The sequence below is a fragment of the Leuciscus leuciscus genome, assembly GCF_965113295.1.
Source record: "Leuciscus leuciscus genome assembly, chromosome: 21".
Classification (NCBI taxonomy): Eukaryota; Metazoa; Chordata; class Actinopteri; order Cypriniformes; family Leuciscidae; genus Leuciscus; species Leuciscus leuciscus.
The window spans coordinates 3,438,422-3,449,861 of NC_138745.1; the positions used below are offsets into that span (position 1 = coordinate 3,438,422).

Consider the following 11,440-nt stretch of genomic DNA (forward strand, 5'->3'; position numbering starts at 1 on the left):
AACTTTGGAACAGTCTTCCTACCATTGTCCGGGAAGCAGACACACTCTTGTCAGTTCAAAGCTAGACTAAAAACACATCTCTTTGACCTAGCATACACAACACATTCAAGACTTCTATAATTCAATGTTAGGCTGCATAGATCAGGTCAGCCAGAACCGGGAATACTTCCCATAAATCCTGATGTACTCATTACATCATAAGAAGAATGTGGCATCTACGCTAATTTTAGTTTATCCCGAGGTTTTCCCGCAGCCTGCCGGATCCAGGCTGTATCCAGATCTGATGAAGGACCTGCGCCTGGACCCGATGTCATAGCGGGGTGCTAAAGTGCCAACTAGTTTCTCCTTATGGAGGATCCCTTTACCACTCTACAGATAAAGCGTTGTCGGGACAATTCGGTTCGCGAATCTACCCCCGAAGTGATACAATTAGTGTATCAAAATGTTAAGGCCAGACAAGTAGTTTTTTAAGGCTTGGTTTATAGGGAATTACAAACCTGCGCACATGCATTCCAATAGACTGAACTCGTAATACGCATTTGCACGCCATCAGCGTTCTCACAGGTTTCACGTTTAAAGTCTGTGTAGAGTTTCCTGTTAAAACGGTGTTGTGTTAGCGGCCCCTAAGTTAATAACTAATGATCGTTGCAACCCAAGTGAATCAATCAAATTACCTTTAGCTGGAAAATAACTTTATTCAAGAACTGCTATAAAGCCAAAACAATCTCTGTTACTTTAAACTATCCTTGTATCTCTGTAAAGCCGCATTGGAACAATCTACGTTGTTAAAAGCGCTATATGAATGAAGATGACTTGACTTGACTTTGTTACTTAGGCCTACATTGCTTAAAATATAATATTTCTGATTATGGCATAGCTTTCTCCCCACCCAATTAGGCTAATAAAGTAATGATTAAAAAACACAAATGCTTGATCAAGGGCCCAGCCCGGGGCCGAGGATAGTGGCGGGAAATATCGGTCCGACCCGGCCCGCGGGAGTCTCTGTGTGTTCCAGGTCCCTCCAGGATCAAGGAAACGCCGGACGCAGATCCTGCTGAACCTGAGTCGGGGTGTGTGTGTGTGTGTGTGTGTGTGTGTGAGTGTGTGTGTGAGTGTGAGTGTGAATGTGTGTGTGTGTGTGTGTGTGTGCCAGGCCAGGTCTAGAAGATCTCGAGTCTGTGTGTGTCCCAGGTCCCTCCAGGATCAAGAGTTGCCACCTGTGCCAGATCTCTCCAGTTTAGATGACAGTGAGTCATTATTACTTTGGTTCATGTTAATTCTGCCATCTGTTATTTTTTATGTTCTATTCTTCTTGTTATTACTTTCAGTTATAAACATGATTTGACATTAACTTAACTTTAATTTGACATTAAATCCAACTATCTTGGATTTTCCCATTAAAGCTGCATTTGGATTCTCTTCTCTACCTTCGTGTCTCGGAGCAGTTCGTTACAACAATACAGCACAGCCGGCCTGGAGTGATGCGTGCGAGTGGAGGAGACGCTGCGCATGACATATGACGTTTTGCATTTTGTATCTTTGTAGCCCAACTTGTGCAACTTTGTACACATTTGTTTGAGTTCATTATTCACATTTGAGTTTGATTGCTCCTGTCTGCCTCGTTGCTTGTGCTGCTGTTTGCGTTGGTGTGCGTCTGAAAAGCTTTGTATATCTTCCTGTTTTGAATCATTATTTACTATCATTCCTTGTTGTTTATACTGCTAAATATAACTTACTCAACATCACACATTAACCTGACATAGCTAGCTTCAAACTAAATCGTTATTGCTAGCACAACACGCCAGCAATTCGCTAGCCTGTTAGCGTGCCATCCACGCGCTCTTTTATTTATTTATTTTTCTCGCTCGCGCCTTTTACGAGTCCATCAAACAACTTAGGTGAGTAGGATCAGTCAACAAACACGGTAAGTAATTTCATCTTCTCCTTTTATTGTTACTTGCACCTCATGCAACATGTTTAGCATATCCTTCTCTGTCAGCACAGGATTTACATCAGAATCAGAATCAGAATCAGAAAGAGCTTTATTGCCAAGTGTGCTTGCACCCACAAGGAATTTTTCTTGGTACTGAAGCTTCCAGTGCACATATACAAATACAAATACAACAAGAAACATAGTAATACAAATTCTAAGAATAAAATATATTAAAAAAAATAAAAATAGTATATAAGTAAAAAAAAAAAAAAGGGGTCACAGTTGGGTTTAGTCTGAATAAACATTTACAGATTATGAACCTATTTACAGTATTTTGAGTAGTATGAATAATAAATATAAATATCACCTGAGTTAGAGAATATTGCACTAGACAGTGGGAGTCTAGTGCATGTTACAGATTATGAACATATTTACAGTATTTTGAGTAGTATGAATAATATAAATATAAATATAAATATCACCTGAGTTAGAGAATATTGCACTAGACAGTGGGAGTATTGCACTTACAGGCATATGCCTTGGGGGGCATGTTAAGTGTTCAGAAGGGAAATGGCCTGTGGAAAGAAACTGTTCCTGTGCCTGGATGTTCTTGTGGCCAGTGATCTGTGTCGCCGTCCTGACGGTAACAGTTCAAACAGGGGGTGACCAGGGTGAGTGGAGTCTGTGATGATTTTACCTGCTCTCTTCCTCACTCTGGAAGAGTACAGGTCCTGGAGGGTTGGCAAGGGGGCACCAATAATCCTCTCTGCAGTCCGGACTGTCCGTTGTAGTCTCCTGATGTCCGATTTGGTAGCTGAACCAAACCAGACAGTGATGGAAGTGCTTAAAACAGACTCAATGACGGCTGAGTAGAACTGGATCAGCAGCTCCTGTGGCAGATTGAACTTCTTCAGCTGGCGAAGGAAGTACAGTCTCTGCTGGGCCTTTTTCACAATGGAGTCAATGTGATTTGCCCACTTCAGGTCCTGAGAGATGGTAGAGCCCAGGAACCTGAATGACTCCACTGCTTCCACAGTGCTGTTCATGATGGTGAGAGGGGGGAGTGCTGGGGATTTTCTCCTGAAATCCACAATCATCTCCACTGTTTTGAGTGTGTTCAGCTCAAGGTTGTTATAGCTGCACCAGACAGCCAGCTGTTCAACCCCCAGTCTGTAAGCAGACTCATCACCATTTTGGATGAGACCGATGACGGTGGTGTCGTCTGCAAATTTCAGGAGCTTGACAGAGGGGTCTTTTGAAGTGCAGTCATTAGTGTACAGGGAGAAGAGCAGTGGGGAGAGAACGCACCCTTGGGGGGCGCCAGTGCTGATGGTGAGGGTCCTGGATGTGAGCTTCCCCAGTCTCACTCGCTGCTGCCGGTCCGTCAGGAAGCTGGAGATCCACTGACAGATTGAGGATGGCATGGAGAGCTGAGTCAGTTTGGCTGTGAGAAGATCAGGGATGATGGTATTGAAGGCCGAACTGAAGTCCACAAATAAGATCCGTGCATAAGTCCCAGGTCTGTCAAGATGTTGCAGGATATAGTGCAGTCCCATGTTGACTGCATCATCCACAGACCTGTTTGCTCTGTAAGCAAACTGAAAGGGATCCAGCAGGGGTCCAGTGATGTCCTTCAGATAGGCCAACACCAGTCTTTCAAACGACTTCATGACCACAGACGTGAGAGCGACAGGTCTGTAGTCATTAAGTCCAGTGATTTTAGGTTTTTTGGGAACCGGAATGATAGTGGAGCGTTTGAAGCAGCAGGGAACTTCACACTGCTCCAATGATCTGTTGAAGATCTGCGTGAAGACTGGGGCCAGTTGGTCAGCGCAGGCTTTTAGACAAGCAGATGAGATGCCGTCTGGGCCTGAAGCTTTCCTAGTCTTCTGTTTTTTGAAGACTCGGCTCACGTCCTCCACACAGACCTTAAGCTCAGGTTGGATGGCAGAAGGGGGGAGGAGAGGGGTTGCAGGAGGTGATGGTGGATGTGTGAAGTGCACATCAGAGCGGGTGTGAGGTGTGAGTCTGGGCTTCTCAAACCTGCAATAGAATGCATTGAGAGTGTCAGCCAGTTGTTGATTCTCCACAGATGGGGGGGATGGTGATTTGTAGTTGGTGATGTTCCTCAGGCCTCTCCAGACTGATGCCGGGTCGTTGGCTGAAAACTGTTTTTTCAGCTTTTCAGAGTAGCTTCTTTTAGCAACTCTGATCTCCTTTGTCAGTCTGTTTCTGGCCTGGTTGTACAAGATTTTATCCCCACTTCTGTAAGCATCCTCTTTGGCATGACGAAGCTGTTTGAGTTTCCCAGAAAACCATGGTTTATCATTAGTGAATGATAAGAATGTCCTGGTAGGAATGCATGTATCCTCACAGAAACTGATATATGATGTTACAGTATCTGTGAGCTCATCCAGATCGGTGGCTGCAGCTTCAAAAACAGTCCAATCAGTGCAATAAAAGCAGGCCTGTAGATCCTGCTCTGCTTCGTTGGTCCATTTTTTTACAGTCCTTATTACAGGTTTAGCTGATTTCAGTTTCTGTCTGTAGGTCGGTATAAGATGAACCAAACAGTGATCAGAGAGCGGAGTGATACGCATTCTTTATCGTGGTGTAACAGTGGTCCAATATATTACTGTCTCTGGTAGGACATGTAACATGCTGTCTGTATTTTGGCAGTTCACGGGAGAGATTTGCTTTGTTAAAATCCCCAAAAATGATTAAAATGTGATAAATGCAGGGAGATAGTAAAGCTGACGGGGAAGATTTCAGAACTAGAGACACGCATCCAAACTTTAATCGAGGATAGTAAGAATGCAAGGGCTTTAGATACTGCTTTGGATGCGACTAGCTTAGTGAACTCTGTACATTGTTCGGTTCCAGCTGAAGTAGAGCCCATGCAGCAGGGCAATTGGGTGACGGTGAGACGCTATAGTCGCGGGACAAAACACCGCTCTTCCGTTCCGATAACAACATTAAACAGGTTTTCCCCACTCGGTGAAACACCGACTGAGAATCCTGTTGACTGTGCCCTAGTTATTGGCGATTCTATTACACGGAACGTGAAAATAGAGACACTAGCCACCATAGTCACATGTTTGCCGGGAGCCAAGAGCGGCTGACATCAAAGCAAATTTAAAAGTGCTGGCAAATGCTAATCGTAAATTCTCTAAGATTATCATTCACGTCGGCACAAATGATGTTCGACTCCGCCAGTCGGAGATCACCAAAATGAATATTAAAGAGGTGTGTGAACTTGCAAGTACGATGTCAGGCACTGTACAGGGGTGCAAACAGCGCGCTTTTCGGCGCCTCCCACTTTTTTCACGGACGTTTGTCGTCCGAGAGTGTCGGATTATAATATCACCAACAGTAATTCTGGATTGCCTCCACCAAAAAAGTAAATAAGCAAATCAGAACACTGCGCGCCAAAACAGCACCGGTATGCGCACACGCGTGAACCACTAGTGTTTCTTCTCGCTGCGGTATATCCTCCACTGCAGCATTATTTCTCCCTGAGACCCGAGTTCGGCGCCGTGCCTTCCCGTTTTACTGGAAACTGGTGAGATCATCACTGACTGGAGGTAAGGATATTTTTGGTTTATAATGTTACGTAATCTACTAGTCATGTAATTTATTAAACATTTCAACTAGGCCGAGGTAATATGTTGTGTGTAACCTACATATCAGTACGATTTAGCTACATCAAGTTCACCTGTAAAGACCTAACGTTAGTGCTAGCTAGCAGATCAAATTATGGATGGCTGTAGCTACATAGAAAAAGTTGTTAGGCTCGAAATTGCAACCATTTTGGTCGCATATGCTCCTGAAAAATGTAATCCGTCGATATATAACCTAAAAATATATTCAGGAGTAAGTTAATTTGTGCGAGTGCAAATAATGGTTGTGGTGCTACCTGTTTCATTTTGTAAGCCGTCAGTAAAAGAGGTGGAACACGCCAATGCTGATAGTGAGGATGTGTTATTAATATTAATACATATCTTATTTAGTAGTATATAGCAATATAATAAATACCGGTCCTTTGCTTGTTTCATTAATGGATGAATCACTGTTTTTTGAACGAATCTCTTGAATGATTCAATAACAAATACATTTAAGTCACTTGTCGCCACCTAGCGGTGTAACAATGCAATCGATATAATTGTTATTTCAAGCTCCATGTTACTTTCAAAAGGTGCTTTTCTCTATTTTGATCGCTTCTGTAGACGTCAGTGTTTATATCCAAACTATACAATTTAATTCTAGTTCCAATTTCAAGGAACTGTTGAGTGGGCTTAGGTGATCACCAGCCGGTTTTGCTATTTTTAAGGAGGTCCTTTTTTATCAGGTATATTGACACAAATAGACTGCTGAAGATGGACCCATAACATTCTACATTTTATGGCAACCCCAGAGTGGGCGAAAAATATTGCAGCATATAAACAAGACATTGTGGAAAGGGGCAGAGTGAACTATTTGAACTCCGTTATGATACAGTTTTGCAAAAATAACTCAAATGTATTCATTTGCAGAATGAGGGAAATTAAGAAAATTAATGCAGCCAGACGCAAGGCCCTGGATACGTTGCAGGAGGTGGCCAGGAAGAAGAGGAAGGAGGAATAAAGCAAGAAGAAGAAGCAAGAAGATAGTTCAATGAGAGTTTATGTTTCGGAATAAAAAATGAAATTGAATATTACAAATTAGCGTCGGTGTATTTTGATTTTCAGAATTTCATTTTAGTCTATGTGCCTATGGGGTGGGCAGGGGATGGCAGGGGTTGGTGGCAATGTAAGTATCTGGATATTTGCCGCTGGGCGGGGGCTTCGATTACCTCTCTCTTTTTTGACTATACATGTGTTTGCACCCCTGACTGTAATTTGCTCTGGCTCCCTTCCTGTTCGCAGGAGTGATGAGATAGTCAGTAGATTGTGTTCACTCAATGGCTGGCTGTCGAGGTGGTGTCTGCAAAATAATATAGAATTCATAGACAATTGGAAATGTTTTTGGGGCAGACCTGACCTGTTGAAAAGAGATGGTATTCATCCCTCCTGGGATGGTGCTGCTATTCTCTCTAGTAATTTGGCTCATAGTCTTAGAGATAAAACATGACAATCTGGGGCTCGGGTAAGGAAGAAGACAGACTGGCTAAACTGACCGTCTGCTAGCTGTCTCACGTCACCAAGGTCAGATAAATCCCATCACATAAATCCCTTTCACCTAGCTATCATCACATAGAGACTGTGTCTGTTCCCCGAATTTGGAAATCCAAAAAACGTTTCAACCCATCTAAGGTTACATTTTTTATTGATGTTCAACAAATAAAAAACAGCTATAATACAGATGAGCGAATGATAAAGCTTGGGTTGCTGAATATTCGATCCCTTACTTCAAAAGCACTTATTGTTAATGATATGATTACTGACTATAATCTAGATGTGCAGTGTTTGACAGAAACCTGGCTAAAACCAAATGATTACATCACTTTAAATGAGTCCACCCCGCAAGATTACTGTTATAAACATGAACCTCGTCTGAAAGGCAAAGGGGGAGGTGTTGCTGTAATTGATAGTAATATTTTCAAAATCACTAAGAAATCTAGTTTTAAATGTACTTCTTTTGAAGTGTTGGTGATTTTTTTCAATATATTTTTGAATGTAAAAATATATAGTGTAAATGACAAATCACGTTTGAGATTTGTGCTGGCTACTGTATACAGGGCACCATTAAAGGGGTGGTTCGGGATTTTTGACATCGGACCTCATTTTAAAGTCAGCCTGGTTGTTATTCATCAGTGGAGACATTTTTTTTCAAAATTATCCAGTCCTTATATTTGGATAGTTAGCCGATGCTAGGCTAGCGCGAGTAAATGGTATATGTTAGCCAGCCATTAAAAACCGTTTTACCCACTCCACAGTGCACCAAACGCAAATCAATTATAACACTAGACTATCGATGCAAATGTCCGTTGAGAGAATAATGTTAGAAATCAAACTTACCTTTCATCTCAATGATCCCAAAGGAACTAGTTTCTCAGCAGCTGCGGAATTTTACTTTGCTCCGGTTAGTAATGCGGCAAAAAGTAAACACAGAACAGAAGCGCACTGTAATCAGTGTACCAGCGGCAGGTAAATACACTTGCGTCATGTGTGTACCGGCTCACTCGGTTGCCTAGGTAATCAATATCACTCCGCTGCTGCTGTAGACAAGGCTTATGATTACAGGGAACAAATTATAACTAATGCAATGTGATGAAAGGTAAGTTTGATTTCTAACATTATTCTCTCTACGGACATATACATCGATAGTCTAGTGTTATAATTGATTTGCGTTTGGTGCACTGTGGAGTGGGTAAAACGGTTTTTAATGGCTGGCTAACATATACCATTGACTCGCGCTAGCCTAGCATCGGCTAACTATCCAAATATAAGGACTGGATAATTTTTTTTTTTAAATGTCTCCACTGATGAATAACAACCTGGCTGACTTAAAAATGAGGTCCGATGTCAAAAATCCCGAACCACCCCTTTAAGATTTTATCAAAGAATTTTCTGACTTTCTGTCAGAGTTAGTATTGGCTGCAGATAAAGTACTAATTGTTGGTGATTTTAACATGCATATAGATAATGAAAAAGATGCATTGGGATTGGCATTTAACCCTTGTGCATTGTTCAAATTCACTACCCTTTCGTTATGTTCGTGGCTGAAAACAGCCACTACTTTAAACTGCTGTAAAAATGTATCAGATAAATATTTGTTCCAATTTGTTTTGCATAAATCTATTAATCAACCTCAGTCCTGATCAAAACTACTAAATGTTTAAAAAAAAAATCAGGATTTTAACTCTTTAATTGCCAAATTCATAAATGATGTCACTGATTCGGGGGAAAACACACAAAATGACTTATTTTCAATATAAAATGTGATTGTGGACTGGATTTTTTTTTACCTTTTATCACAGTCTTGGACATGTCAAAGATTAGAAACAACATTGGTTTTGATGCATTGTTAGTTTTTGTGCAGCATCAGATTTTAACTTTTTTTCCCCTCATTTACTGTCCGTGGCTGTTTTTGCCCCATTGACTTCCATTATAACCACATTTTTTGATTGCAAAGCCATGACACCATATAATCATGCATTTTTGATTGTTGGTGGTTTTCCCTGTTGGGAAGAGGTAAAATTTGTAATTTTTACTGTTGAGAACCAGGTGGCACCATTAACCCTTTAGATAGGCCTGTGCAAAAAAAAAGCTTAGTTTCTGGCTTTTACATGGAGTTATATGGAGTATAATAGCATACTGAGTGTGTGTGTGTGTGTGTGTGTGTGTGTGTGTGTGTGTGTGTGTGTGTGTGTGTGTGTGTGTGTGTGTGTGTGTGTGTGTGAACTCACCTTGATTCGTCTGAGAAAATCTAAATATGCACCTCAGCTCTCAGAACTACATGGAGTAAACAAAAACAAAGTAAGTGTATTTATGCATTGCAATGCTGCAAGTAACTCAGAATATTTATTAGTGGGTGAAAGAAGAAAGTCAAAATATGTCCCGGAGAACAGGATTGTGACGCAGGGACTTCGCTGGTCAGATGAGTGCAGAGATGAAGTGCGCTGGTGAAGGTGAAGACAAACTCTTGACACGAACCGGACCACGGACCACGGACCACGGACCACGAAGCAGGAGCAGGACCAAACACACAGAGGACTTCATACAACGATCTGACAAGTGAGATGAGAAAACGGCGAGCATATAAAGGAGAGTAGATTGGAGATTTAGAGTGAGTGAAATCAGCTGGAGACTGATCAAGCTGAATGGGTCGGTCACGCCCATCCACACACACCCACACACATATAACAACATAACACGAGACAAGAAGGAAACAATGAATTCATGAACCGTGACAATTACATCACCAAATCGTCTACATGAGGCACTGATGCTTTAATGTTTTATTTTACCAACAAGTATAAAATGGACACAGCGACCCCATAGGTTTCAACGGAGAAAAGTGAAGCAAATTAGAAGCACTCACTTCCTGATGGCTGAGCATACTGCGCAGACTCAAACTGAGCTTGACGACGTAGATGTGACGTGAGCAGCCTGTCTGACAGTTGTAAGTCTTCTGAATCATTCCCTTCCGAATCTTGCAGAGACGGAGAGTGTGAGTAGGAGCTGTCCATGAGCTAGGAGCAGGAGCAACTTTATGATTCTCTATGGGCTTCTCCCTTAACTTTATCGGACTTTATGCCTCCACGTCCCCCCGATTGCCTGCGAGCTTCTCCTCCTGTCTATACGGTAATTTCCAGAGAGTCACGTGGTTATGACGCAATCGTTAGCCTACTTTTACAAAAACTGCTTCTACGGGGCCATAACGTAAGATACAAGGTAATGGAGCCTTTTATACATTGTCATGTTTCTTTAGAAATAAACAATGGACAAATGGAGTCTTTAAACACCTCGATGTAAAGTTATGCGCTGTCAAAGTGACGCCAAAATGAATGGGAGTCAATGGAATGCTAACAGCAGGTGATGGCTTGTTAGCCAATGGCGGCCCCTGGGGGTGGTACGGTTTTCGAGCGCTGGATTGACCCCCTGGACACAGCCCGTCAGTAATCACACTCGGCTGTGATTGGTCCATCCCGACAGCGCCGAGAACAGTAGCGAGTGTCACATGACAGTGGTGATGCTGTAGCTCTAGTATTTATTGCTCATGCTCATGTATTTATGAATAATGGCACTGTTGCACTGGAAATGTATTTTGGATGATAAAAAAAACGATATATTATATGCAATATACACTGCTCAAAAAAATTAAAGGAACACTTTGAAAACACATTAGATCTCAATGGGGAAAAATGTCATGCTGGATATCTATACTAATATGGACTGGGTAATGTGTTATGAACGAAAGGATGCCACATCGTTTGATGGAAATGAAAATGATCAACCTACAGAGGATTGAATTCAAAGACACCCCGGAAATCTAAGTGAAAAAATGATGTAGCAGGCTTGTCAATTTTGCTGAAATTTCATTGCAGCAACTCAAAATGGTACTCAGTAGTTTGTATGGCCCCCACGTGCTTGTATGCATGCCTGACAACGTCGGGGCATACTCCTAATGAGACGACGGATGGTGTCCTGGGGTATTTCCTCCCAGATCTGGACCAGCGCATCACTGAGCTCCTGGACAGTCTGAGGTGCAACCAGGTGATGTCAGATGGACCAAAACACAATGTCCCAGAGGTGTTCTATTGGATGTAGGTCAGGTGAGCGTGGTGGCCCTTCAATGGTATCATTCCTTCATCCTCCAGGAACTGCCTGCATGCTCTCGCCACATGAGGCCGGGCATTGTTGTGCACCAGGAGGAACCCAGGACCCACTGCACCAGCATAGGGTCTGACAATGGATCCAAGGATTTCATCCCGATACCTAATGGCAGTCAGGGTGCCATTGTCTAGCCTGCAGAGGTCTATGCATCCCTCCATGGATATGCCTCCCCAGACCATCACTGACCCAC

The 11,440-nt window shown here is 42.4% G+C and overlaps 1 long non-coding RNA gene across 1 annotated transcript; it reads left to right on the top strand.

Annotated features, from left to right (window-relative positions):
- Positions 1–1,148: 1,148 nt before the first annotated feature.
- On the top strand, positions 1,149–7,111 carry LOC309485408. Its single transcript, XR_014201181.1, has 3 exons — positions 1,149–1,247; positions 1,404–1,521; positions 6,466–7,111. It is a non-coding gene; the product is annotated as an uncharacterized lncRNA (long non-coding RNA).
- Positions 7,112–11,440: the final 4,329 nt, after the last annotated feature.